The following is a 27,228-nucleotide window of genomic DNA, read 5'->3' on the forward strand; positions in this document are numbered from 1 at the left end:
TATTTGGAATGTTACATTCTCACCCGAAAAAATATTAAAACTTTAAAACAGTTTTTTTTTTTGCTTGAAAACATTTTGGCAAGTCTAAAAATGACTACGGTAGGCGTCATCTACTTCCATGTCTAAAACGGAAAGACGATTACAAAATGACGTCATGCAGAAGTGTCCTTATATGGGCCATTTTTCAGCTGCGGAGGTTGCCCCTTGCTTTTGTTTATGTTGTGTTTTCCTGGAAAGTCACTTTAACATGATGTTGTGTTTTCCTGGAAAGTCACTTTAACACGCTGTCCCATCCTTTCTCCTTTTCCTCCATCCCCCTCTGTGTCTCTGAGCCGTAGCAGCTGGAAGCCTTGGCCGCACACCAGCACCCATCCCACCCTGTCTGTCTTCACCCTGGTCCCACAGGACACCCCGCCACCTGTCTCACCCCCGCTCACCCCCTCGCCCTCCGCTGCACTCCTGCTCGATCCAAACCTCCCCTCCTCCCTCCTCTCCTCTCCTCTCCCTCGTCCTCCCCATCCGTCTCACCCTCATCTTCCCACACGGCGAGTCCCGCCGCGTCCGCCACGTGGGAGTAGAGCGCCCCCTGCGCCGGCGATCCCGGTACCGCAGTGGACCCTCCAGAGGCAGACCCTCTGGTCGGGGGAGGCGGAGACGAGCAGCCCCGGGGACAGGAGCTTCAGGGCGGTCAGAGGGGCGGCATGGGCCAGGGGGAGGCGCGACTGGGAGCGGAGACAGAGGTGAAGAGGGGACTGAAACTGAGACTGGACTTCCACTTGAGGTGGAGTTTGGTTTTGGGGTTCAAGCAGAGGCACGGACTGGGGTTCGGGTTGGAATTGCATTTGCATCTGAAGCGGGACGTGTGGAGAAATCTGGGAGATCTGCACCTGTGACTGAGAAAACGCTCCGCTGCCCTCCGTCTCCCCGTCTGGGTATTGCAGCCCGATCACAGACACAGTCAGTTGTCCGTCGTCCCCTCCGCTAGCGACAGTTACCAGGCAACTGCCCTCTGGTTGTCCCGGTCCCTCTGCCCAGACGGCCAATGAGTTGACACCGCTCTGGTGGGCGGGAACGCTGAGGCAGGGGATCGGTGGCATCGGAGCGTCGCTCAAACTGCCAGTCGATAAGGAAGAAGCGGAGGTCACATCCCACAATGCAATTTTCCCGTCTGTAGCGGCGCTGAAGAGAAGCTTATGCCTGAGAGAGAGAGAGAGAGAGAGAGAGGAAGAGGAAGATGATACCATATTTCTAGCTGTAAATTGTAGCTATAAAAATGCTGTACTTCAGCTTTACATCATCCAAGACATTGTAGATTGACTGTAAATATGATACTGCAAATGACACGATACATTTGACTGTTTTATTGTTCATTTACATTCTTCCATCTTAAGATTCCTTTGTTTCCATTTACATTTTAATGTCGGCATGTGTGACTATATAGTCCATCTGCAACATTGTTGTGGTATTATTCTTTTTGTATTGCCTTTTTGCTCTTCACATTTGGTTTTTACAAATACGACAATTGCATCCTAACAGTCCTGCCAATTAAGTTCAGCAAAGGGGGAGAGGTTGACATGAGACATTAATATTCATGAGGGATAACTTTCCTCACACGCTTGTGTTTCTAATCTATTCTAATGATCGTGGCTCCTGGTCGAGTGACCAGTTCAGGCCGTGGGCTAAAAAAATAAAGAAAAACAAACCCACCTGTTGCCTTTTCCACCCTCCAGGCTGCAGGTGGCGACACTGAGCACACAGCGCTGGTGGTAAAAACTCTCCCACAGCAAGTCGATATGACCTTTAGCCTCACTGACAGAGAACAATCTGGAAAAGAAAAGATAGCAAAGAGACAAAGCCAGAGAGAAAGAGCAAATAAAATCTAATTGAATAAACATTTAAGATCAAGGCAAGAGACATGCCGTCTTTTACTGAACTACATGAAACGTTACCTTAACTGAATGCTGACAGATTTGGCATGAAAGCCTGCAAAAACACAAGGAGCGCTTGATTTAACTCATCCTCAAAGTCATGTGTCTACTTTAGACACAGTTAAATTGCCAGGGAAGATAAATCAAACACACGGGAAGCAGGCTAAATATTGTAAACAGCACTCAGAGCTGTTTTTTGTCTCTATTGGGTACTAGCTGCATTCCAGTTGTATATAGTTAATTGGTAGTATATTGGTGTAATGACAACAACCTTGATTTAAATGTCACCAAAACTAAAGAAATCTAATGCATGTTTGCACACTCACGTTAGCATAAACGCTGCAGATGTTGAGATTGTGGATAGTTGTAAGTTTTTCAGGCTGCAGATCTCCAAAGACCTCAAGTGGTCTCTTAACTGTTCTTCTAATGTCAGGAAGGCTCAACGACGTCTTCACTTCCTGAGATGACTGAAAAAGGCTGGTGTTTCCACCACAACTTGAATCAACGTCTACAGATCCACTGTCCAGAGCCTCCTCACAGGCTGCATAACTGTCTGGTACAGAAGCTGCTCTGTGGAGGACCGTTGTGACAGAGTTGTGAAAACAGCCCAGAAGATTATAGGCGCAGACTTGCCTCCTGTGAGAGATACAGTATCTATGCAAAAAGGTGCCCTGACAGGGCCCAGGAAATAATCACTGACCCCAGTCACCCAGGAAATGGTCTTATCACCCGTGACTGTCGTGGCTATACAAACAATTGTCTTTAACCACTGTTAAACGGGAACTTGCATGTTTCTGACTCTAATTGCTTTCAAAGAATTTGCCCGTGCCAGTCCAAACTGTTTGAAATAAGACGTATTTATTTCCGTCTGTACACGTGGAATACATCAACTTTGATCAATCAAACAAACAAAAAGGTAAGCAGTAAACAGGTTCCCGTCTGAACCAAAACCCCAGCTGTCTCTACTTGGTCCCATCTAAATAGATTAGCTGCACCCGCCCCCTACAGCCTATACTGCGGCCACAAGCACAGAGCAGCAGAGGGCAGACTTGTATCTCCCAACACTAATGACAGCAAATATTAATTCATTCATATATTCCACCTTAATGTTCAAATAAGAATTCCACCAAAAAGGATAATAAACCAAAATGGCTCTAACAACCCGACTACCTTCGGACAGACGCTTCGGATGGGAGCGCACCCCAGACAGGAAGGTTAAGCACAGGGTTCCTACAAGCAGACTTGTAAACAGTTTCTTCCCAGAGGCAGTCAGGTTCTTAAATGAATAGCACAACTGCACCTTATTTCTTTGATCTGCTGCTATCATTATTTTATTCTTATTCTTATTTTTAATCTTTCTAAGCGTGCACTGTGCAGACATGCTACCCTGGCATGGTTCCTAGAGAACAGCACAAAGCACTTTATTCATATGCGCTTCTTATTATGCCTTTTTAAAAATCATACTTTTTTTTATACTTTTTATTCATTTACAACCATGCACTGTGCCCACATGCTGAATGTATGCATGTCTTACCCTGTTTAGTGTTTTGTTGTGTGCTCTCTGTTTATGTACTTTATTTTTCTATTCACCTTATGTTCAGACCTGGTTCAGACCTTACAGTGGGCCAAATTCTTCCGGGTCCTGTTAACACTTCCGGCGGTCACGGCGCAAAATAAGCAGTGTTGGGCAAGTTACTTTCAAAATGTAATATACTACATATTACTAGTTACTTTCATTTGAAAGTAATAAGTTACTTTACAATATTACTGTCTGCGTAGACTAGTAACTCGTTACTTATTACACTACTTTTGCATTACTTTTACCAAAACAACAGCAGCAGCAGAATGACATTGCTGCCCCGGAACCATCCCGAAAAATAATTTCAACCGCCTTGAAGTCAGTGTAAACAATCCAAAATTCTAAATGTTATTCTTTTCCTTTGTTATTGTCATCTATAGTGGTTATTTGCATAAAAACACACAGTTTGATTAGGAAATGATTGGATCTTTTTTTTTTTTTTTTTTATTATTAACATTTTTTTATTTTGAATAAAAAGGATACAAGACAAAACAAGCACATGAAACAAGCGACATCAACAGTGAAAGGAAAGTGAGTTGACAACAGAAACCGAGTTATATGTTACACATAACTGGGGCACGTGACAGTGCCTTTAACGGTCGACACGGCTCCGCTATAATAAACAAGAGAAGATAAAAAGAAAAAAATCTCTCTCTCTCTCACACACAAAAAACACACACACGATATAACAGACTAAATGAACAGAGTATACAGGGTCAAGTACAAAGGTAGAAGTGTCTCAGTCAGAATCTCTCTAGATATGAACACAGGGGTGACCATATTCTCTGAAAAGTGTCAGATTTCTGATGTAGGTCATAAGTCAGTTTTTCCAGAGGTAAGAATATTGAGACCTGTGACAGCCACATATTTACAGAAGGTACTTGAGGAGTAGACCATAATAGTAATATGCATTTTTTTGCTAAATAAAATAAAACATTTAACAGAGACTCTGTATCTTTATCAAAATTCGTAACTGAGTCATAATTCAAAAGATACAAGACTGAACTCATAGTAAATTGTTTTCCTATAATGTTTTGAATAATAGAGTGGACATCTCTCCAGTAACTTTGAATCTTGTCACAAAACCAAAATAAATGGGTAAGAGTCCCTAGATGAGCTTTACATTTAAAACACAAATTGGAAGTGTCTGGGAACATTTTCTGGAGGCGAACAGGGGTGAGATAAATTCTATTAAAGAACTTATAATTTTGTTCAGATACACTAAGAGGAGTACATTTAGGAAAGATCTTATTGCAGATTGCTGACCAGCTCTCTGTGCTGAACGTGGTCCCAAGATCATGTTCCCAGACAGGCTTCAAAACGTCAAATGAGGATGAGCTGGCCATCGATAGAAGAGCATATATATATGAAATTTTGCCTTTAGAGCCATCAGCTGAGATAAGGCACTTCTCAATCTCTGACAATTCCAGACGTAATTTTCTTTCCCTCAGGAGCGACTGTGTAAAGTGTCTTATTTGTAAAAATGTATAAAGATCCCTATTGGGTAAGTCAAAACCAATTCTAATTTGTTCAAACGATTTTATATTGTTCTGTGAAAAAAGACCAGAAAAATCAAAGAGGCCCTTTGAGAGCCAAGTCAAGAGGCCAATATTTCCCATTTGTGGAGGAATGTCAGGGTTGAGAGCAATAGGGGACCAAAGAGAAATACATTTAGGAATATTTAAGTATTTTCTCACATCTCTCCAAACTAAAAGTGTATTATATACAATCATATTACTTGATAGAGACTCCACCTGATCGAAATTATAGATAAAAGGGAGTGACTTCAGCAGTCTTGGATGGCAAGCATATGATTCAATACTAGTCCATAAAGAGTCATGCCTGTCCAAAAACCAATTTGACATATTTTTTGATTGGATCTTTTTTAAATGTGCTTTGATTTAATAAAATGTAACTCAATTTGTAACTTGAGTTACTTGAGAAAGTAACTGGTATAATATTACTGAAATCCTATAAGTAATAAGTTATATTACCGAGTTACTGCTAAAAGTAATATATTACATGTAATATGTTACTTTTGTAATGAGTTACCCCCAACACTGAAAATAAGAGAGTTGTTTTTGGAGCGGACAGTGCAGGGGGTAAAATAAAGAACGTAGCCTACTACTTTGAGCTCGGTACACAGCAAGCAAGCAAGTATCCACTGTTAGCCAGGTCAGCTAACGTTATCATCGACAATGACGAGCACTTTCTTGTAAAACATACCTGGACTCCAAAAAAGAAAGCTTCAGATAGTTTTCTCTCCTCCGAGCGCAGCTCGAGCCACTTACGTCTATAAGACCCGCAGACGTTAACGTAATTTCCTGGAATGCAAGACTTAACGAGCCAGTTACATGGCATTGCATTCTTAGACATTGCCGTTTGCTTTTATTTGGTATGTTACATACAATTGGCTAAATTATTAGTTAATTCAGAGTTACCGGTAGATGATATTGGAGCAGCCAGCCATTTTATTTTATTTTATTTTTAGCCGGAAGTTTTGACACGACCACACAACCGGGTCAAATGGGCGTGGCTACATAAGGTGAATACCATGTGGAGGTGGTGGCTTGGGTACAAGCATTCCAATGCATTTGAATGCCAAAGGCAAATAAACTTGAACTTGAAGAGTACTTTAACTTTCTGTCACATTCAGTTTGAAAGGATTCCTTTTCACCAGCTCCTATGAAGAGATTTGAATTGTGAGTGAAACCGTTCATTTTATTTGATGCAAGACACCAACCTGACAGCTCCGTCACTGCAGGCCAGAACCAGCAGAACGCAGTGCGCCTCCTCCTGCACCACCGTGATGGACATGTACCTGAAAACACACAGGCAGACAACAGATGAGGCTGCTGGCAAATATACAGCACAGAGCTGCACTCGATTCAGTTTCAATTCAAAGAGCGGCTTTTCTTCACAATTAAAATACTGCAAGTGTGTTTTGTGTCTGCGCATGAAATCTTCCAGGACGTTCTGGGTTCTTAACTGAACTCTGAATTGTAATTTCAAAACGATACGGCACTCCTGGGACAGTAATTATGGAACAATTCTGCTACAGATCATTTGTTGATGAAGATAGAATCTAGAAGCCACCAAAGACCAAAAATACCCCACCAAAAACTAGGTAAACATGGAGCAGACAAATTAATAGGTCTATAATTTTATGGAGGAAATTCCATCAACAAGGGCAGAAACTAAACTTGATAAAAAACGATATATTTTATATATATATATATATATATATATATATATATATATATATATATAAAAAATATATCATTTTTTGAAACATCCCTCATGCAGCACCCGCAAGTTTAGTTTCTGCCCTTGTTGATGGAATTTCCTCCATATATATATATATATATATATATATATATATATATATATATATATATATACGGTATATATATATATATATACACTGGTATACACACACACATATATATATATATATATATATATATATATATATATATATATATATATATATATATATATATATTTACCCCAAAGATCTAAATAAAACTTGCCTCGTTTCTGGGTCCATTTTCACCGTCTTGTGTCGGTTCCGCCTCCTCTCCCACTGCTCGTCCAATCGGTGCTTGGCCACCTGGATCACCTGGCAGGAGGGAACCAGCCTCTGCCCATCCCAGCCAATCAACAGCCGGTAACACTGCATCTGAGCCCGCCCGCCGGCTGAGACGAGCAGGGCGGAGAGGGACCGCGTGGGATTTTCTCTCCTCCTGCCTCGGCTGCCTCGCGGCGAGCGCATTACCGCCACCAACGTCCACACGCTGGAGATGTGGTCGGTGACGACGGAGAGGACTTTGACAGCACCGGAGTTGGGCCGCACGGCCAGGACGCTCAAACTGGTGTCCTCTCCTCCCGTCACCAAAATCTCCCAATGCCCTTCGCCACCATCTCCATCTTCTTCTTCTGTCCCGTCTCTGCCCTCGCGTCCTGTCCCATTTCCAGCATCCCTCATCCCGATCCCATTCTCAGCACCCCCTACCTTCCCCAGCCTGCACACACACCCAACCCCCCTCCCGTGGACACCCTCTCTCAGGCCCCATCCCCCGCTCTTTCCGGCCTTCCCGGCCCGGATCGCCGCCTCTCCGGGGGGACGCGAAGCCAGGACGGCCCCCTGCCTGATGAAGACCAGCGCTGCGTATCCCGGCCACAGAGGCCCGCTGGAGGGCCAGAGGCTCCAGGAGCGATGGCCACCACCGCACGGCACCACCAGCAGCCGCTCCTGCCTCACCGGGTCCCACACCACGAAGTGGACGCCGTGGAACCCGACGATGACAAACCGGGCCTCTCTTCCCTCATTCTCTGTCTCTGCTTCTCTTCTCGAGTTCTCCGTTGCGTTTTCTTCCTCTGCTGCCTCGAGCTTGTCCACCTGTCCCTTCTGGAGTCTTTGGTCCATCTCACAGTGATTCTCACACCCCTTGTCTTCCTCCTTGTGCGCTGGTAGTTCAGGTTCCAGGATCAGAAGCCTCTCCAGCCACTCCATGCCCTTGCAGGCCCTCTGGACCCTCAGAACCTCCAGCTGAAGCTCTTTGTCACTCCCAGCAGTCTCCCCATCGTGGTTTCCTTTCTTCTCTCTGTGTGTTTCCAGCGGTGTGGGCAGCACGTCTCTGCCGGTGCTGTAGAGGAGGCCGTGGTATTCACACACCGATGTGACGCCCTGTTTTCTGTGCGCTCCAAACAGGCAGCTCAGTGGCTGCAGGGGTACGGCGTCCATTTTTCTATCATTCTCCTCTCTCCTTTTCCTTTCTTCATTCTTTACATTTCCCTCCTCTTCCCCCTGTCCGTCGTCACCGATAAACCCTTCCCTGATCAGTGCAGACCGCCACCTTTCCCGTGGGTCCAGCTTGCATTCTCGTCCTCTTCCCAGACTACGCGCACCTCCTTAGGCGTGCCTTGACCGGCAAATTTCAGGTCAGTTAGCGTCTCTGTCGCTGCGTCCTCCTTCGCCTCCTCGCTCGCGTCCACCCTCCACAGCCTCACCCCTCCGTTCGCTCCCCCTGTAGCCACCCATCTTCCTCCTGCTGCTTCATCCCGCGTTCCCTCGCTGAGCGCCAGCGCGCGGACCCCTCCCGCTCGGTGTCCCTTCAGCGTCCACGCCACCGTCCCGTCTCCGGCCCAGTCCCAGACTAAGCAGGCCCCGTCCTCCCCGGCGCTGAACACTTTCCCAGGGGAGAGATGCACAGAGAACACCGTGGCCTGGTGCCCATACAGGACCCTTAAGCAAGCAGGGTTCGAGTCCCCACACTCCCCCCCGGGTCCCCCCAAAACACCGACAGCCCACACCCTCACGCTGCGGTCGTCCGAGGCTGAAGCCAGCCATCCTTTCTCCTGGAGGTAGGAAATGCTAAAGATGACGCCGCTGTGCCCCAGCAGATGCCTCTCGACTGCCCCCCCCCCCCCCCCCCCCTCGTCTTCCAGGCTTCCAGAGAACCAGCTGATTGAAGACCGTTCCTCCAACTAAGACAGAATCCACCCACGTCCAGGAGAAGAGCGCTATTGTGGGCTAGAGCCACGCCAAGGAGGGGGCGTCTCTCTCCGGAGAGCCAGCGGACATCCAGGGCCCAGTCTTGCAGCTCCATGAGTGGACCCAGGGCCCCCAAGTGCAGATGGTCCATGCCATGAAGCTGCACAAGGAGCCTGACCAACCTCACAGCCTTGCCTCCAAACACGACTAGGTCATAGTGGTTAGGCTCTGTGGTGGAGCTTCGTCCTGGGGAGAGATAAGACAAGAAGAGCTTTTATGGATTTGTTACAGTGAATGCATGCAGACATTACAGAAAGAACAATTCTCCCTGTTACACCCAAAGACATGAGTCATATCACTTACATTTCTTTTATTAACTTGACCGTGCAAACACACCCTTAAATAGTTAGAATTATCTCATCTTAGTTTCATCTAAATATCTAGCTTATTCCATTTATAGTTATTGCTTAAAAGCAAGCAAGCAAAGAAACAAAGAAACAAAGAAACAAAGAAACAAACATCCGGATCAGCGCCACCCAGGCCCGTATCTAGCTATGAGGTCACCGAGGTCCGGACCTCGGTAAGAATTTCAGAGATTTTTTTTTTTTTTTCCAAAAATATATATATTTTTTTCCAAATGTAATTAAAAATATTTTGCAGTGCACTATGTTCCTTTCTTGTTTAAGAATGTTTCGGGAAATGAAAATGTAGCCTATTTAAATAGAATTATCAACAATAACAATCAAGGAAGTTACATGCTTGTAGGCTAGAGAAGAAGAAGAAGCGCGCATGCACGCACATGTTGTGTTGAACCAACCAACAACCAATATGAATTGTTTAATCTGGCAATAAAGAAATGTGAACTTGACATGGTATTTTAATAGCCTACTCAAAAATGCACCTCCCACTATACAGCAAAGAGAGGAGTCAATGTTTCTTGATATATGCCATTCAGATCAGAATAATTAGTCTAGTCATTAAGTTTGCTGATAATATTTCTATCATGTTAAGTCTGTGTCATGTTAACTGGTGTATTCAGAGCAAATAGGGAGATATAGAGCATTATCATCATGCTATATATCTCTCTCTTTGCTCTGAATGAGTGAGAAAAGGAGAAAATACTGAATAATTACATCACAACAGTATCCTAATGTTAATTAAAAATGAGATATTCCTCTAAATATGGCTAAAAAAGGGGGGGGGAAACAATTTTTTTTCGCCGGCGCCGCCGAATCCGCCTCCCCTTGCCATGTCTGGACCTCCCCAATTTCGAAACCCTGGATACGGGCCTGGCGCCACCAACATTTAAGTTGTAATCTAAGTTCCTTCCCAATGGCTATATGTTGACCAAATTTCATGGAAATCTCTTCATTCATTTTTGAGATAGCTACAAGCTAACATGAGTGAAAGCATGACTTCCTTGACAGAGGTAAGTGAATGAACCCAATAGAGGAAGTCATGTCAGAAAGAGACATATGGAAGCAGGGTGTCAGCCGGAGTTTAGTCTGACAATGTTGTGCGTACTGGATAGTTACTTAGGTTAAGTAGGGATGCACCGATATGAAAATTTTGGCCGATGCGATAACCGATATTAACATTGCTGTTATGGCCGATAACCTATATTTACCGATGTCGATATGATCTGTATAAAACCACATTTTTATGATCATCACATTTTGTACATACTGAAAAACACATGTTAACACTGAATTTGAAAAAGTTATGCATTTCTTTATTTGCAAAGCCTTTGGAAAAGCCCATAAATCATAGATTTACTGCATTATTTCATATCAATGTGAAGAATTTGGCTGATAATGATAACCGATATTAACATTGCAACATCTGACCGATACCGATATGACCGATATGTTAAAAAATGACCAACATCGGCCGATACCGATATGATTGCCGATATATCGTGCATCCGTAAGGTTAAGTTAGTTTGGTTAAGTACATACATAAGTGCCTGGGTAGCAAGCAGACGGCGGTATACAGCTACATCATAGATTATTGAAAGATATTCCATATTCCAGACTGAAATGCTATAACAGAAGTGGAGTATTGGCCAGAATGACATGAACATTTGGACACTGCGGGTATCTTGCATGTTGCGTTCATGTTGTGTTTTTTTTTCTTTAAATCCATCGCGGGCCACACAGGGGGCCGCAAGTTGAGTATCACTGTCCTAGTGAAATCACACAATTGACTCATTTTGCTGGGGACTCCCCTGCGACCCCTCGTCAAGCTGATGTTTGAGTTTATAGGACCAGCTGCCACCGGCAAGGCTCCAAGTCGAGGCGGACGCAGAAGCATGTTTCAGCATTAAGATGTAACAAATCCCCTGCAAAGCATGTTCACATGTTTTGGTGTTGCCCCTCTCTATTTACTTTCTGGAGAGAGATATTTGATACATTATCTGAAACAATTGGTACACAAATGACTCCAGATCCTTTTATTGCATTATTTGGGCTTCCTCCACCCACACACTACAACTGACCAAAATGAATCAAGATATAACTGCCTTTGTCACTCTGTTGGCGAGACGATTCATCTGGCTTCAGTGGAAGTCCACTGTACCCCCTTCTCATGCTCTTTGGATTTCAACCATTTTAAATTGCATAAAGTTGGAAACAATTAGACACACACTTAATGGGTCTGTAGACAAATTCTATAGAGCCAAAGTGGAACGTCACTTCCTGCTTCAGCAATGTACCAGAGATTTTCATCAGCCATTTATTTTCCCACAGACATTTCGTAAAATGCTTATAAAGATAGTTTTACTTGTTCAAACCAAATGGTTCAGATATATTTCGAAAGAGGACAGATCGCATAACATTTAACTCGGACCAAAACGTTTAAAAAAATGCGGGTTTAAAGAAAATGTTTTTTTAATGTTTTTTTTTTGTTTTGGTCTGAGTGAAATGTTCTATGGTCTCTCCCGATTCTAAATATAGCTGAACCGTTTGGTTTGACCAAGTAAAACTATTTTTATAGGCATTTACGAAATGTCTATGGGAAAATAAATTGCGGAAGAAAATCTCTGGTACAGTGCTGAAGCAGGAAGTGACGTTCACTTTGCCTCTCTATACAATGTGGGCCCGCTTCTTTTCTTATGTTCAAGAACTACATTTCCCTGCAGTTCAAGATTGATGCATATCTATTCCGATGTATGACTTTGTTATCTATTGTTGGATTGAGGTGATCAAATTCATCAAATTCAAGACACTGGTACTGGCCTACAGAAGTACACCAGACAGCTCCTCTGTACCTACAATCTATGGTCAGGTTCCAAACCTCTCAGCGCTCCCTTCGCTCCTCCACCAATGCAGGACGCCTCGCCCCTCCTCCACTACGTGGGATCAAAAGTCGCTCATCCTGTTCGCGACTCTTCTCGTCCCTGGCGCCTCAATGGTGGAACGAGCTGCCCCCTTCGGTCAGGACAGCCGAATCACTGCCGATCTTTCGGCAAAGACTAAAAACACACCTTTTCAGGCTCCATCTGGGCCCTTCTTGAACTAATATCTCTCTCTCTGTCAAAAAAAATCTATTCCTTCAAAAGTTGTAGCTGTCATAGACTGTGCTGCATAGTTGATTTCTCTATTGTTGACAAAAATGTGTTATTGTAAGTTGCTTTGGATAAAAGCGTCTGCCAAATGACGTCATGTAATGTAATGTAGGACGTAAAATGTTCTGGTGATATAAAAGGCCTGGCCCTTCCTTTTCTTTTTGGTGTGTGTGTGTGTGTGTGTGTGTGTGTGTGTGGTGTGTGCGTGTGCGTGTGTGTGTGTGCGTGTCTGTGTGTGTTTGTATGTGATTACCCTGTCTTGTAATATTGTTGTTGATGTTCTATACTCCCAAGGAATATTATTATATTAATATATTTTTTTATTATATTATTGTATAAACTGATTATTTTGAAAATCCAATAAATACATTAAATAAATGAAAGCAGCATGCGCTCACCGTCTGTCTCCTCCCAGCTGGTCTCTGTGGCAGAGCTCCGTCGTGGGCCTGCTGCCGGAGGTCTGGGTCGGATCCCGTGTTGGGGCACGCTCAGTGAGGCGCAGGCTTTAGGGTGAGGCTGGAGAGTGTACACTGTCAGGACGGGACCCTCACCTATCAGGACATGAAACAGTAACAGAAGATCAAATTTAATCTGTCCTAAAGCCTCGTGACTAGTGGTGTAGTGGAGGGTAGACGCGGGTAGACGGTCTACCCACTTATTTTTCAGACGGATTTGCGTCTATCCACTTCTTGCGGCAGGAAACGTTGCGTTACGGCCGCCGGAGCTGGTCGAAGCCTGTCTAGTGAACACCTGTGACCACCAGACATGTCCCCGAAGCGTGATTTCTAACCCCACATAGGATAAGCAATAACCACGCCCTGTGGCGCCGGGATTGGCCAGGAGCAACACTGGAGGGCACGCAGCCCAGCGATTTCATGAACCAACTGAATAGCTCTTGAGAACGGACAGCGATTTCGAGAGTGGACATTGAGAGTGGACATTGAAATGAATTATGGTCACCTACCTTCCTTAGCATAGTAATACTAATAATAAGCATAATAATTGTAATCTACACAATGTACACAATCGACAAAAACATGCAATAATATAAACGGTATTGTGTTCACGTTCATAGCTCATATAATATAATGTATCATTATCGTTAATTTCAAGCTCAATTCTTACCCAGAGAAAAGGTACAGCACTGAAAATGTAACAAGCAATAGTTTTTTAAACATCTTTATTTTAAAAGATGAAAAACCCCAGGTGCTTTAGTCCCAAGCTTCAATGCTCCTGGCCAATCCCGGCGCCACAGGGCGTGGTTATTGCTTATCCTATGTGGGGTTAGAAATCACGCGTCCCCGAAGCGGCTCTCTGCTCTGCTCCACTAAACATGTGTGCTGTGTGTATTTTCACTTCCCTCTTTGAGTTGCTTCAAGCAGCACAGTGCAGATTGAGCTGGGCAGGAATTCACGAGGATAATAAAATAAAACATCCTGTCGATTTTCAAAATAAAACCTGTTACTCTATAGCCCTTTTCCCACATGCGTACCGGAAAATTACCTGTAAGTCAATATCGGACATTTCCCTGAATTTCCCTTCACACCTTAGCGCGCGCATATGGGAATCTAGTCGTCAAATAGCCGGTATGTTGGGGGATGGGGGAGCTTATTTGGGGGGTCGGCAAAACTTCACTCAGTCCTCCGTACTTTGCAGCAGCCTGACACAGGACAGACAAAGCGAGAATGGGAGAGGCTTGCAAGGCAAGCTGCCCAACGCTTGTAGCCTATGTATGTAGAGAAAGCAAATGCACGAAGCGAAATGTGTGGAAGTAGTTTGCTTTGATGTGCGCGAATGATTAGATGATGCACTTTGAAGAAGTTGGGATCCGTGTCTGAGAGAAATAGTTGCTGGTTCGATGTTTATCTGTTCACCTGCGTCGCGTTGAAGCACTTTTTACAGACTGGCTTCGTTTGACATACTGCTCTTATTAGGCTATCACAAGATCATTTCGCCAGTTTGCTTTAATGTGCGCGAATGATTAGATTATGCCCGCTGGAACATTAAGCAACGTGTGTAGGCTACACTTCGCCCATGATTGAAGGACCGCTGTCGCGGAAAATGACTGGACCCGTTTCCACTTGCGTCCCCTTAAGAGCATACCGCTCTTCTGACTGGCTCGAAACTGGTGAAATGTCAGGGACGACGGGGTCGCGCTTATACCGGCACGGCGCCTTTCCCACATGCAGGCATTACACCACGTTCCGGTCATTTAGCGGTACAAAGCGCATGTGGGAAAAGGGCTGTAACGTTCAAACGCTCTAGGGCACAGAACACTCAGGGTGAGAGAGTCATTTCTTAAAGACTTTTTTTGCTTTGACAGTTTTATAGTGTGTGAAAGGAAATAGGGGGGCAGGGGGGCCGAGAGCGAGACCCAGGATGTCACAGGTACACTGTGCCTGACTATCTTTTCTTTGATCTTATTATCAAAAGTACAAATTATAATAAAAGATATACAATCTGTGCAAACCCACCCACAAAATAAGAACATTAATCCTGAGCTGTCTGGATGCCCCGCCCCCGAGACACTGGAACTGTCACTTTATTTATGAACAATTAACATGTGTAACATGTTTTCATTCTTTATAATATAATAGAAGTACGGATGCACCTATACGAACATTTTGGCCAATACGATAACCGATATTAAACATTGCTGTTAACCGATATTTACTGATGTTGATGTGAGCTGTATAAAAACAGGTTTCTATGATAATACAATTGTGTCTAAACACATGCAAACACTGTGAATTTGAAAACGTAATGACTTTCTTTATTTCCAAAACATTTGGAAAAGCCCATAAATCATAAGGTTATGAATATAACCCCGGTTTTATAACAAGGTGAGGGAAGTCCTCGCTGATGGGGAATCAGGCTCTGGCCTGATGACCAGAAGAACTACTTTATCTCTACCGGGGTGGGCATTAAGAAGCGAATCCCTCTGCCTCCGGCCATAGGGGGCATGGCCTCTATATATAGCCGGGCGTGGGGGGGCATGGCTTCAGATTTGACAAGCTCTCTTCTCGAACTGCCCGGTCAGGAAGGGTAGTCTGGTGAGGACTTCCCTCACCTTGTTATAAAAGCGGTGTTATATTCATAACCTTACGTTTTATACCACAAGGCTTCGGGAAGTCCTTACGATGTTTTCTGCTAAGAGAAGAGGGCCACTCCACGTACTCTCTCTCGGCGGCGGCCTGAAAGCACGATACTCAGGAAATCCTCTCTGGAGTGAGAGGATTTGGGCTACAATCACTCAAAATAACGTCCTCCGAAAGCCGCCAAGCTCACTATGGGACTGTTAAGCTATGTAAGAGCGGAGTGGCTATAAACCTGTCTTCGGTGAGAGAAGAGAGTAAAATCTGAAGCCATGCCCCCCCCACGCCGGGCTATATATAGGGGCCACGCCCCCTATGCCCGGAGGCGGAGAGATTTGCTTCTTAACTCATTCTCTGCCAAAGACGTACTCGGACGTACTTTTTACAATGGCGTTCTGTGCCAAGGACGTACTCGGACGTACTTTCATGTTTTGCTTGTTTACATTAGATCAGACCCTTTCCCAGCCTGTGACATTGTTTCAAGTCAAACTGATGAAAGCAACCCGCTAAATCACGTTTAGTATTTATAGTATAGTCACCCATTTAGCAGTAAACAGAGTCCGTTAGTGAGTGACGATCATGAGCGGCCATTTGTGCATTGAGCAGCATTTGCGGCCATTGAGCAGCTGCCTGTGATTCCTGTGTGCGTGTGTGTGAGACGAGAGAGAGAGAGAGAGAGAGAGAGAGAGAGAGAGAGAGCGAGAGAGAGAGAGAGAGAGAGAGAGAGAGAGCGAGCGAGCGAGCATAAAGGCCTAAACATGGTCGTCCGTCAGAGCCTCGCCCCGCCCTCCCCGTGTGACGGCGGGTGGAGCCCCGTCCTACGGGGAGGGGCCGCCGTTGGCTGACGGGGGCTGCTCGAAAATGTGACTTCACGGCGACGATACGTGCGTGACGACAGCTGCAGGAGAGTTGTGATTGGCCGTTGCCCTGGCTCTTCGTCGTAAAGTCGCCTTTCAAAGCATGATGTTAGATTATAACAACTAGTTGTGTGGCTTAGCCTTCCCAAATGTTGAGGGTCGTTTTTTAGAATTTAATACATAGAATTGGGAACGTTACATTCAATTTCATTCAGACTGCCTGGCACACAATCTCCGCCATTTTCACACGGAGCTTCCGCAGGGGGGGCGTAGTGGCGTCCGAGCATGTGGGGCTCGCTGGCGCCGCCAGACGGCGAGACGGCTCCAATTCGAGGCGGACGGACGACCATGTTTAGGCCTTTAGGGTTCATTTGGTCCGTCCAGTCTTGGACTATCTGGTAAATAAGTTCCAGGAAGTAAAAGTCAGTAAAAACTTTTTTTTATTTTTATTTTTATTTTTTTGGGAAAACAAATACTGTATATGTCTGATGTGTCACTGAGGCAAAAAATAAAAGGCTCAAAAGAGAGTTCTGCTTGAAACGGTGTCGTTCACTAAAAACCTCTTTTTCTCCTATTTCTGTTACAAAGGAGGGCATTTTCAGTGAAAACAAGCTAACTTCCACTGCTTGTAACTAAACAAGGAAACATGGTCGAGTTTCAGTTTTTTTACAAGGGGTAAGAAGAGAGTCTCTGCTTTATTGTGAGATATGTTGTGTAATTTTATTCCTAGCACAGAATATTCTGTGGGTCCTGGAAGATCAGGAAATATGCTCAAAATCCTGGCACTGGGAGCACACAGACCGAAATGACCCTGGCAGAGAATGAGTTAATGCCCACCCCAGTCCATGGCACTGGCGTAGAGATAAAGTAGTTCTTCTGATCATCAGGGCAGAGCCTGATTCCCCATCGCGAGGACTTTCCCGAAGCCCTTGTGGTAGAAAACATAGATTTACCTCATAGGTTTCCTCTCAATATGAAAATTTGGCCGATAGCGATATATTAAAAATGACTAACATCAGCCAATACTGATATGACTGCCGATCGTGCATCCCTAAATAGAAGGTAACATACGTGTTTGCATACGAGTGTTTATCTGTATCTATGCGAGTGCATGCATGCTCTTCTTTTTTGTATCCATGTTTTTCATATTAGTACACGCTTTGAATGCATTTTCTGCTCCGCGTTCCTAACTTCCCATAGATCTGTGTTGCTGTGTGTGTGTGTGTGTGCACGCGCGCGTGACGTACGTGTGTGTGTGTGCGCGTGCAGTGTGTGTGTGTGCATGCGTGCGTCTTGTATCTTGTTGTATCTTGTAGTGTGTGTGTGTGCGTATGTGTGTGTGTGCGTGCAGTGTGTGTGTGTGTGTGCCGTGTGTGTATGTGCGCGTGCAGTGTGTGTGTGTGTGCATGCGTGCGTCTTGTATCTTGTTGTATCTTGTAGTGTGTGTGCGTGTGTGTGTGTGTGTGCGTGCAGTGTGTGTGTGTGCATGCGTGCGTCTTGTATCTTGTTGTATCTTGTAGTGTGTGTGTGTGCGTGCGTGTGTGTGTGCAGTGTGCACACGTGCGTGTCCCCTACCTCCACCTCCCCTACAGTCATGCCCTCCTGTGTGAGCACAGCCAGGGCGGGGTCGGCCCTCCTGGGCCTCATCACATCCAGCGCCAGGCTGTTGTGGTCAAACTCCTCTTTGGGCTCCAGGAAAGGGTATCCATTCAGCCTGATATGAGCCTGGGGAGCAGAGACAGATACATATCTTATCTTAACACGTTCACTGCCAATGACGTGTTAACACGTTTTCAGAATCCAGCTGTTGACTGCAAACGACGTGTTAACACATTTTCAGAATCGATTTTTTTTTTTTGACGGTGGGACGTTGATCTAACCCTTTTACGTCTCCTACACCAGAATTGGAGGTATTGAATGTGTATAATCTATTTTACCGACCCACTGAGTGTCGACATGTCTCTCCACAGTAGAAAGAGGCGACCCAAAACTGGAGGGAAAAGCGCGAGGAAGCCGTTCTCATACTGTAAAATTGATGGCGAAAACGCTTTCACTTTCGCGCTGATGCACAGCGGTGGCAACGGTGGGGGGTTCCAAGAATAGATTGGATGCACACTTTGAAACACGCAGCATAAATATGACCAGAATCGCATCAAAGCTCTCAACCAAAACTCCACGAAACGAGCGAGTCCACCCAGACTTCCTCAAACAGCGGCCGCGCAAACAGGCAGCAGCCAGGCAGCAGCAACTTCGTTGTGACACGCCCGCTGGAGAGCCAGGGAGGCAGGAGGAGAACACACACGGAGGGAGGAGTTGGAAGCAGAGGGGGGTTTCCTGCTGTTATGGAGGAAATTACTGTTCAAAACTATTGTTTAGATGTCTGACTCTTACTGATGCCAAAAATGAATGGTTAAAGTGACTGTTCTATCGAATTTCACAAAAAGCCGTTTATCTCTGAATAATTTTTCTGACGCTGAAACCATGCTGTATTCAACTGCTAATGCTTACATAACTACTAACTCTACAAACTAACTCTTTTAGACAGAGAAAGCACACATTCTATTAGTTCTTTTGAGATATTGTGTGTTCACAAAATCTTAGCAGAAAAGAATCCTCGGGTCTTGAAAGATGAGCCAGAATCCTCAAAAAACCGCTCTGGCAGAAGCTAACTACAGTAAAAAAAAAAACGTCTGGCAGTGAATGTGTTAATACTCTCATCGGGTGACGCTTCAATCCAATGGAACTTCACGTGCCCTGGAATGAGTGAGCGCACATATTTTCAGCTTGGCTGGTTTATGAGAGTCCCGTATGTGTTGGGTGCACAACTGTGACTAAAACCAAGCTTCTTCTCCTCTAGTCTATTATGGGCTTGCTCGACAAGAATGGCCCCAGTGGGAATCACATTTAAAGGGACAGCTCACCCTAAAATCCAAAATACATATTTTTCCTCTCACCTGTAGTGCTATTTATCCACCTATATCGTTTTGGGATAGTTGCCTGAGTTCATAACAAAGTCTGTGGATTATCTTGAGTAACGGGGTCATGATTTCTGGAAAGATCAAGTTTTTCAAATGTATTTCTTTGGCACTTTGAGCACCACATGCCGAGTGCCATCCAGTTCCATTGTATTGTGATCAAATGTTTTTTATTTTTCACTTTCAGTTTCAGTTCACAGATCATACATGACAAAAAACAAACAGACAAGAACAAAACAATGATAAACAAATAGACAGACAAATTGTCAGGTAAAGCCATAAACTGGCAGCAAGCGACTTTTATAACCTATTACTGCAAGCACCATGCTGCTGTAGACCTAATTGGAGACAGTCGGGTCAGATCTTATAGTTATTATATTTGTCCCTATTTAGTGCCTAAAATGAGCTTCACTCTTATCCATTGTTTATATCTATTCATGTATTTCCAAATGTTTGATGAACATAGACTTTCTAATTTTTTCTATATATAATTCAGTGTCTATGTCTTTTAGAAATGATTGTCTTGTGACAGAGCTGCAAGCCCGTCTTCGTGTGGAGTTCTGATTGGCTGTGACAGAACAGCCACTCCTTATTTAAGCGGCTTCATTATGTCAGTAATCATTTGTTTGAAAAAGGTCTGTGACCGAAACGTCACGAATAAACTCTACAATTGCAAGTTTGGACGGTGTGCGGGACTCCTCCTTTATAATTGATGGACATTTCTGTTCCTGTCCGACGCACCTGCCCGAAAAAGAGATGTGCGGAGCTCTCTTTCTAAAGCAAGCGACGCACGGAAATGCATCCATACCTCCTAACCTAGATAGACTATAGTCCATAGGAATCCCAGCACAGAGAAATCAATAGACCCCCTCAATATCTCCTCAGAATCTCAGTGCTAATTCCGCTGCAGCAGCAACAGGGGTGTGGATCACTGGGCTCATAAGGATTATATAAATTCTTTAGATAGCAACCACTGACATCACAGACTGCCAAATTCAGAGCACCACCTGTAAAAGAAAACAAAAGAAGAAGAAAACAAAACAGACATGACGACAAATTAAAATGAAATTAAATGAAAAGAAATCAAATGAAATCAAATGTATGGCCCCCCCCCCACCCCCCCAGGCCCGGCGTTAGGGGTGGGCCTGACCGGGCCGGGCCCCCCCATTCAACAAACTGGCCCCCCCATTAAAAAAAAAAAAAAAAAAAAAAATGCTAAAAACGTTTTTCCGTTTTAAAGGTCCCATTCCGTGCAAAAGCTGTTTTTACTTGTAAATGCATATATACTGCTGTCATCCCTCCCTGTAATGAGTGGTCACACGCTCAGAACTGCCACAGTTGGATTTGTCCCTATCCAGCGTCCCCCTGCAGTCTCCTCCAAGCCACACCCCCAAACGCTTCGTTTGCCCAGAGGGGAATTGGGACGTCACTAGCTTCCTCCTGCATACTGCGCGGGTCTCTCTCACACAAGCTACCTGCACCATTTAGTCTATAGTCACAAAATTAACACTTCTAGCTGGAGCGACGCCAACTGTACGTGATCCAGCAACTGCAGAGGTGCATTCGGTAAGTCTAGGCATTTTGAGATGTCCTCTTTAGCGTAGTACCGTTAAGTTAACGATAACTCGCAACCTAGCGTGCTGGTCCACAGACGCTAATCTGATTGGCCGCTGGGAGCCTGGGGCGGGCTCTCCCTCAGCGGCCAATGGGAACTGTTAGTTCTGAATATATTATAGAAACAGGCCATTCTTGGGAAGCGACGAGATGAGGAAGTGAGAACTCCGTCACAACAAACGGGGTTGCTATATTTTCGACAGATTAATCCAGAATCATGTTTTATGGACCAGAGACACACGTTTTTAAGAGGTTACAGCTGCACGAATTGGGACCTTTAAAGTTTAACATGGAATCTGGCTGTCATTAGGCATTGATTAACTGAATGCTATTGCTAACTGTTACTTTGAACATCCATTTGCAATGATTCTGGCTGGATATTAACTATTGTAAATTTGTCACAATGAATGCAATTTGTGCACAATGTGTAAATACAGGGATGTCCGATATTATCGGCCGATATTAGCATAAAAAAATCGATATCGGAAAATATCGGTATCGGTTTTCATGCTGATATATATATATTTTTTTTTAATACAGGGGGAGTCTCACTGAGAGCAATGCTCTCTTTTTCAGGAGTGCCCTGTTCACATTCACACACACATTCACACCTGGAAGCTGACCAGTACAACCACAGTCTGATCTGCTGGCCACTGATCAGCTCCACTGGAGCGGTTGGGGTTAAGGGCCTTGCTCAAGGGCACCTCAGTGGTGGTAATGAGGGAGGGGCAAGCGCTGCTTTTTCACTTTCCCCACCCAGATTTATCCTGCCGGTCCCGGGGATTGAACAGACGACCTTCTGGTCACAAGCTCGCTTCTCTAACACTTACAACTTTAACACAACATGCATATTACCGTATATATTAAACTCTTCAGCTACATTAAGCTACATTATGTAACTTGTTACGTGAAATTTTGGTGGAAAAAAAGCCCGCTTATATCGGTATCGGTTGATATCGGTATCGGAAATTAAGAGTTGGACATTATCGGATATCGGATATCGGTAAAAAAGCCAATATCGAACATCCCTACTTAATATTAATTGTTTAGGCCTAATTATTTGTAAAGTCACAACACATTAGAGATGTGTGTAGTTCTTCACAGATTTAGCCTCTTCATTTTGCTCTCAAATGCACCAGGTTGACGAATTTTACTTTAAAATGTACAAAATCTTCTTCCGGGGAGCCCCCCCCCCCTTCAGGGGAGTAGGATTTTAAAAAGAAATACTGGTCAAGGTCTGGTATCGAAAAAAGAGGATCATGCTAAGAAATCTTTGAGTGAATTGATAACATTCTGCCAGTTGATTAAGGTAGATTCACTTGCACCGTTTATTCTAGCAGTTGACATCTCCAGGTACACGACATCTAAATAAGTAAGAACCCATTGCCTAATGGTAAGAGAGTGAGGAGGCTTCCAACGCATCGCAATCATCTTTTTCACAGCTGTAATACCAGCTGGTACAGTACGCTTTGTGGCTTTGGGCATATTGACCCCGGACAAGTCATTCAGCAGTAACGTGGAAGCAGTCATTGGGATTGTTGCAGATATTAATTCAGACAGTTTAGCAGACACGTTGGACCAAACCTGAACAACTGGAGGACACTCCCACACCATGTGGATAAAAGTGCCAGGAGCCTTCAAAGTACAGAGACTGCAAGAGGGATCATTTATCAGTTTCATCACATGTAGTCTGCGTGGGGTGAGATAAGTTCTGTGTACATAATTGAAGTGAATCTGTTGATGATTGGGGTTACGGGAAGCCTCCCTGATGTTATCCCATACCTGAACCCAGTCAAAATCGGGGTCTAGCTCCGGACAATCACATCTCCACAGCCTATCCACTGGTAAGTCAGAATAAGAAGAATCTAAAAAAAAACTGTACAATTTGGAAACCAATCCCTTATTATCTCTTTGCATAGTGAGCAGATTATACAAGGGATGAACGGATAGTTATTGTTGTAGAGGAATACCATGTGCCTTAAGGGCGTGTCTGAGTTGTAAAAAAAGAAGCTGGTAAATCATAAGTGACCTTGATGTCCTGAAAGGACCGCAAACTCATTATAGATGTCCCCTAGACAACGGATGGCATCCCTGCTCCAGGGAGATGTTGTTACAGTTCCATTGTATTGGAGAGAAGGCATAAATTCTGCGGCCGATATCTCCAAAACTCAGGCAACTAACACAAAACGATATAGATGGATAAATAGCACTACAGGTGAGAGGAAATATATATATTTTTAGCGTGAGCTGTTCCTTTAAGGTCACTGAAAAATAGTTTGCCAAAAGCACAGCAAAGTGAACTCTCTGGCATTTCACTATATTAACCATAATACAAACCTTCCAGCTGGATACAGAAGAGGGTTTAGAACATGAAAATACAGAATTGTATAGTTTCAACAGCCCCCTTACTGTTTATAAACTGGCACGCACACATGAAATAAATAAAGTACCTGTATATATGTATATGTATATATATATATGTATGTATATATATATATATATATATATATATATATATATATATATATATATATATATATATAACATACCCAGGTAAACTTCCAATGTCACAACTCGAGTGAATTCAGGCTAAGATGAAATCAAATGGACAAACCGAATGTATTTGGGGCAGATCCGGTCTCAATCAGCTAGCATTAGCTGCGTTAGTGTGTGCATGCAAGCGTAGCCAATGGTCAGAAATGTTGGCGTGTAATCCGGTTTATGCGTACACTGATCATGACCTCACTCTGATCAAGATATATACAAAAAAGTGTTTAGATGACGGTTGCTCTAGTCTGAAAATCAGTTTTAATGGTGTGGATGCCAGTGAGTGCAACAGCAGGACACTCTCGAGCGCACACACACACACTCGCGCACGCACACACACACACACACACTCGCGCACGCACACACACACACACACACACGCGCACACACGCACACCTCATAGATACCCTCCCTCCCGAATGCGTCCGCCACCCATTTGCTGGTCATGGTAGCGGCCATCAGGGGTACGATGTACTCCAGACCCCCCGTCAGCTCAAACATGATGACGACCAGCGACACCGTCATACGGGTCACTCCACCTGGGCAGACAAGACGGGGGTGACAGGTTAGAATCCACAGTGACACTATGCTCTTGAGCAAGGCAGCAACAGGTGACTCAGACATGACTACATATCGGCTGAGTCAGTGGTTCTCGAAGTGGGGTCCAAGGACCCCCCAGGAGTCCTTGGGGGGGGCCCAGTTGTCCCTTGCAAAAAGGAGGTTAATATATTTTCACTATAATTCCATGCATAATTATAGTAATACAACTAGAACGACCGCAACGCGGACTTATGCCTCCGCCATTAGTTCATTCTTGAGTCCAAGTGGATGTTGGAGCCAAATTGGAAGAAATTGCATCAAGGTGTTTCTGTGCAGAATTGGATATTTGAGCCAAATGTGAAGAAATTTAGTCAAGGTGTTACTGAGATATGGTGTTACCGAGCTTGAAAATGGCATTTGTTAGGTCACTGTGACCTTGACCTTTGACCTTTGATAACCAAAATGGAATCAGTTCATCCTTGAGCCTAAGTGAATGTTTAAGGCGAATCTGATGAAATTCCGTCCAGGCGTTCCTCAAATATCGCGTTAACAAGCTTGAAAATGGCGTTTGAGAGGTCACAGTGACCTTGACCTTTGACCTTTGACCACCAAAATCTAATCAGATCATCCTTGAGCCTAATTGAATGTTTAAGGTGAATGTGATGAAATTCCGTCCAGGCGTTCCTCAGATATCGCGTTAACAAGCTTGAAAATGGCGTTGGAGAGGTCACAGTGACCTTGACCTTTGACCTTTGACCACCATAATCTAATCAGATCATCCTTGAGCCTAAGTGAATGTTTAAGGCGAATCTGATGAAATTCCGTCCAGGCGTTCCTCAGATATCGCGTTAACAAGCTTGAAAATGGTGTTCGAGAGGTCACAGTGACCTTGACCTTTGACCTTTGACCACCAAAATCTAATCAGATCATCCTTGAGCCTAAGTGAATGTTTAAGGCGAATCTGATGAAATTCCGTCCAGGCGTTCCTCAGATATCGCGTTAACAAGCTTGAAAATGGTGTTCGAGAGGTCACAGTGACCTTGACCTTTGACCTTTGACCACCAAAATCTAATCAGATCATCCTTGAGCCTAAGTGAATGTTTAAGGCGAATCTGATGAAATTCCGTCAAGGCGTTCCTCAGATATCGCGTTAACAAACATCCGTACGTACGTACGTACGTACGGACGGACAACCCGGATCCATAATGCCTTCGGCCTGGCTTCGCCGGCGGAGGCATAATGACAGAATGCATGACTGTTTTGGTCCTGGGTTTCATGCACTTTCTATAATAAAACACCTAAAAGCAAAAATCTTATCAGATGGGGGACCCTGGGACAAAATCGTATGGAATCGGGGGGCCGTGGTCTAATTTGTGTCAGTTTAGGGGTCCTTGATGTGAAAAGGTTTCAGAACATACATTGCCATAGACTAGACAACTGTAAGTGCTGTATATGAGCTGCTGTTATCAAATCCATTTCAACAGTTTTTCATCTGAAAGTTTGTCTGTTTTCAAAATTGTAGATAGAAAGTTTGTGGCTGAAGTCACTGGGTTTGCTCTTAATCTAGGAGATTCTCCTTGCTTGGTTGCGGTGAAGCAAACAATGCTCCTCTTTCAGCTCTATGTCACAGCCCGCACCTGTGGCCTCCCTCCTCTGAGCAATTGGTTTAAGTCAACCGGACGCAATGAGGTTTCATTCCAACACTGCCAAATCGGCCGATTCCGATCAAGTGCCGATCGATCGGAGCACCTCTAACTACTACCGTCAAGGCAGCATGCACCAAGGCACTGAAACCCAAACTGCAGTGCAGCTGCCCACAGTGCATAAATAACAGTCACAAATGAAGAAGAGCTGAACCATTTCAAAATCACAATATACAATTATGCAATTTCCAAATCGCTGAGGCTGCAATTCATTTCTTGAGAGACAGAGAGTGAGTCAGTGAGCGAGTGAGAGAGAGTGAGAGAGAGTCAGTGAGTGAGTAAGTGAGTGAGAGAGAGTGAGAGAGAGAGAGGGAGAGAGAGAGTCAGTGAGTGAGTGAGTGAGAGAGTGAGTGAGTGAGAGAGAGTGAGAGATAGAGAGTCAGTGAGTGAGTGAGTGAGTGAGTGAGAGAGAGTCAGTGAGTGAGTAAGTGAGTGAGAGAGAGTGAGAGAGAGAGAGGGAGAGAGAGAGAGTCAGTGAGTGAGTGAGTGAGTGAGAGAGTGAGTGAGTGAGAGAGAGTGAGTGAGAGAGAGTGAGAGATAGAGAGTCAGTGAGTGAGTGAGTGAGTGAGAGAGAGTGAGAGATAGTCAGTGAGTGAGTAAGTGAGAGAGAGTGAGAGAGAGAGAAGGAGAGAGAGAGAGTCAGTGAGTGAGTGAGTGAGAGAGAGTGAGAGTCAGTGAGTGAGTGAGTGAGAGAGAGTGTGAGAGAGAGAGAGAGAGAGAGAGTCAGTGAGTGAGTGAGTGAGTGAGAGAGAGTGAGTGAGAGAGAGAGAATCAGTGAGTGAGTGAGTGAGTGAGTGAGAGAGAGTGAGAGAGAGAGGGAGAGAGAGAGAGAGAGAGTCAGTGAGTGAGTGAGTGAGTGAGTGAGAGAGAGAGAGAGTGAGAGATAGAGAGTCAGTGAGTGAGTGAGTGAGAGAGAGTGAGAGAGAGAGGGAGAGTGAGTGAGTGAGTGAGTGAGTGAGTGAGTGAGAGTGAGTGAGAGAGAGAGAGTGAGAGATAGAGAGTCAGTGAGTGAGTGAGTGAGTGAGAGAGAGTGAGAGAGAGGGAGAGAGTCAGTGAGTGAGTGAGTGAGTGAGTGAGAGAGAGAGTCAGTGAGTGAGTGAGTGAGTGAGTGAGTGAGTGAGAGAGGGAGGTATTTTACAGCTGCAGGTAATCTTTGATCCATGAAATAATGCAGTTGCAATAACCTGTCTAATAATCGCCATTAGATTCTTTTTTTGTCAATATCTTTCATCACCAGTTAAATGCGGGTTGTTTGCCAAATGGTGTCCACAAATTGGAGTTTGCTAGAGTAGAGTAATACCTGCAATTTCCTTGTGTACAAAAAGCAT

At 44.5% G+C, this 27,228-nt stretch overlaps 1 pseudogene across 1 annotated transcript; it reads right to left on the bottom strand.

Moving 5' to 3' along the window:
- Nucleotides 1–433: 433 nt before the first annotated feature.
- On the bottom strand, nt 434–27,228 carry LOC310798154 (tRNA (34-2'-O)-methyltransferase regulator WDR6-like; annotated as a pseudogene). The gene is made up of 10 exons: nt 27,201–27,228; nt 24,054–24,196; nt 18,097–18,246; nt 15,685–15,763; nt 12,968–13,120; nt 8,385–9,250; nt 7,041–8,340; nt 6,251–6,328; nt 1,708–1,824; nt 434–1,197 (listed from the first exon to the last, which is right to left on the bottom strand). The product of its transcript is annotated as a tRNA (34-2'-O)-methyltransferase regulator WDR6-like (transcript).

This window comes from Poromitra crassiceps, assembly GCF_964638095.1.
Source record: "Poromitra crassiceps genome assembly, chromosome: 25".
Taxonomy (NCBI): Eukaryota; Metazoa; Chordata; class Actinopteri; order Beryciformes; family Melamphaidae; genus Poromitra; species Poromitra crassiceps.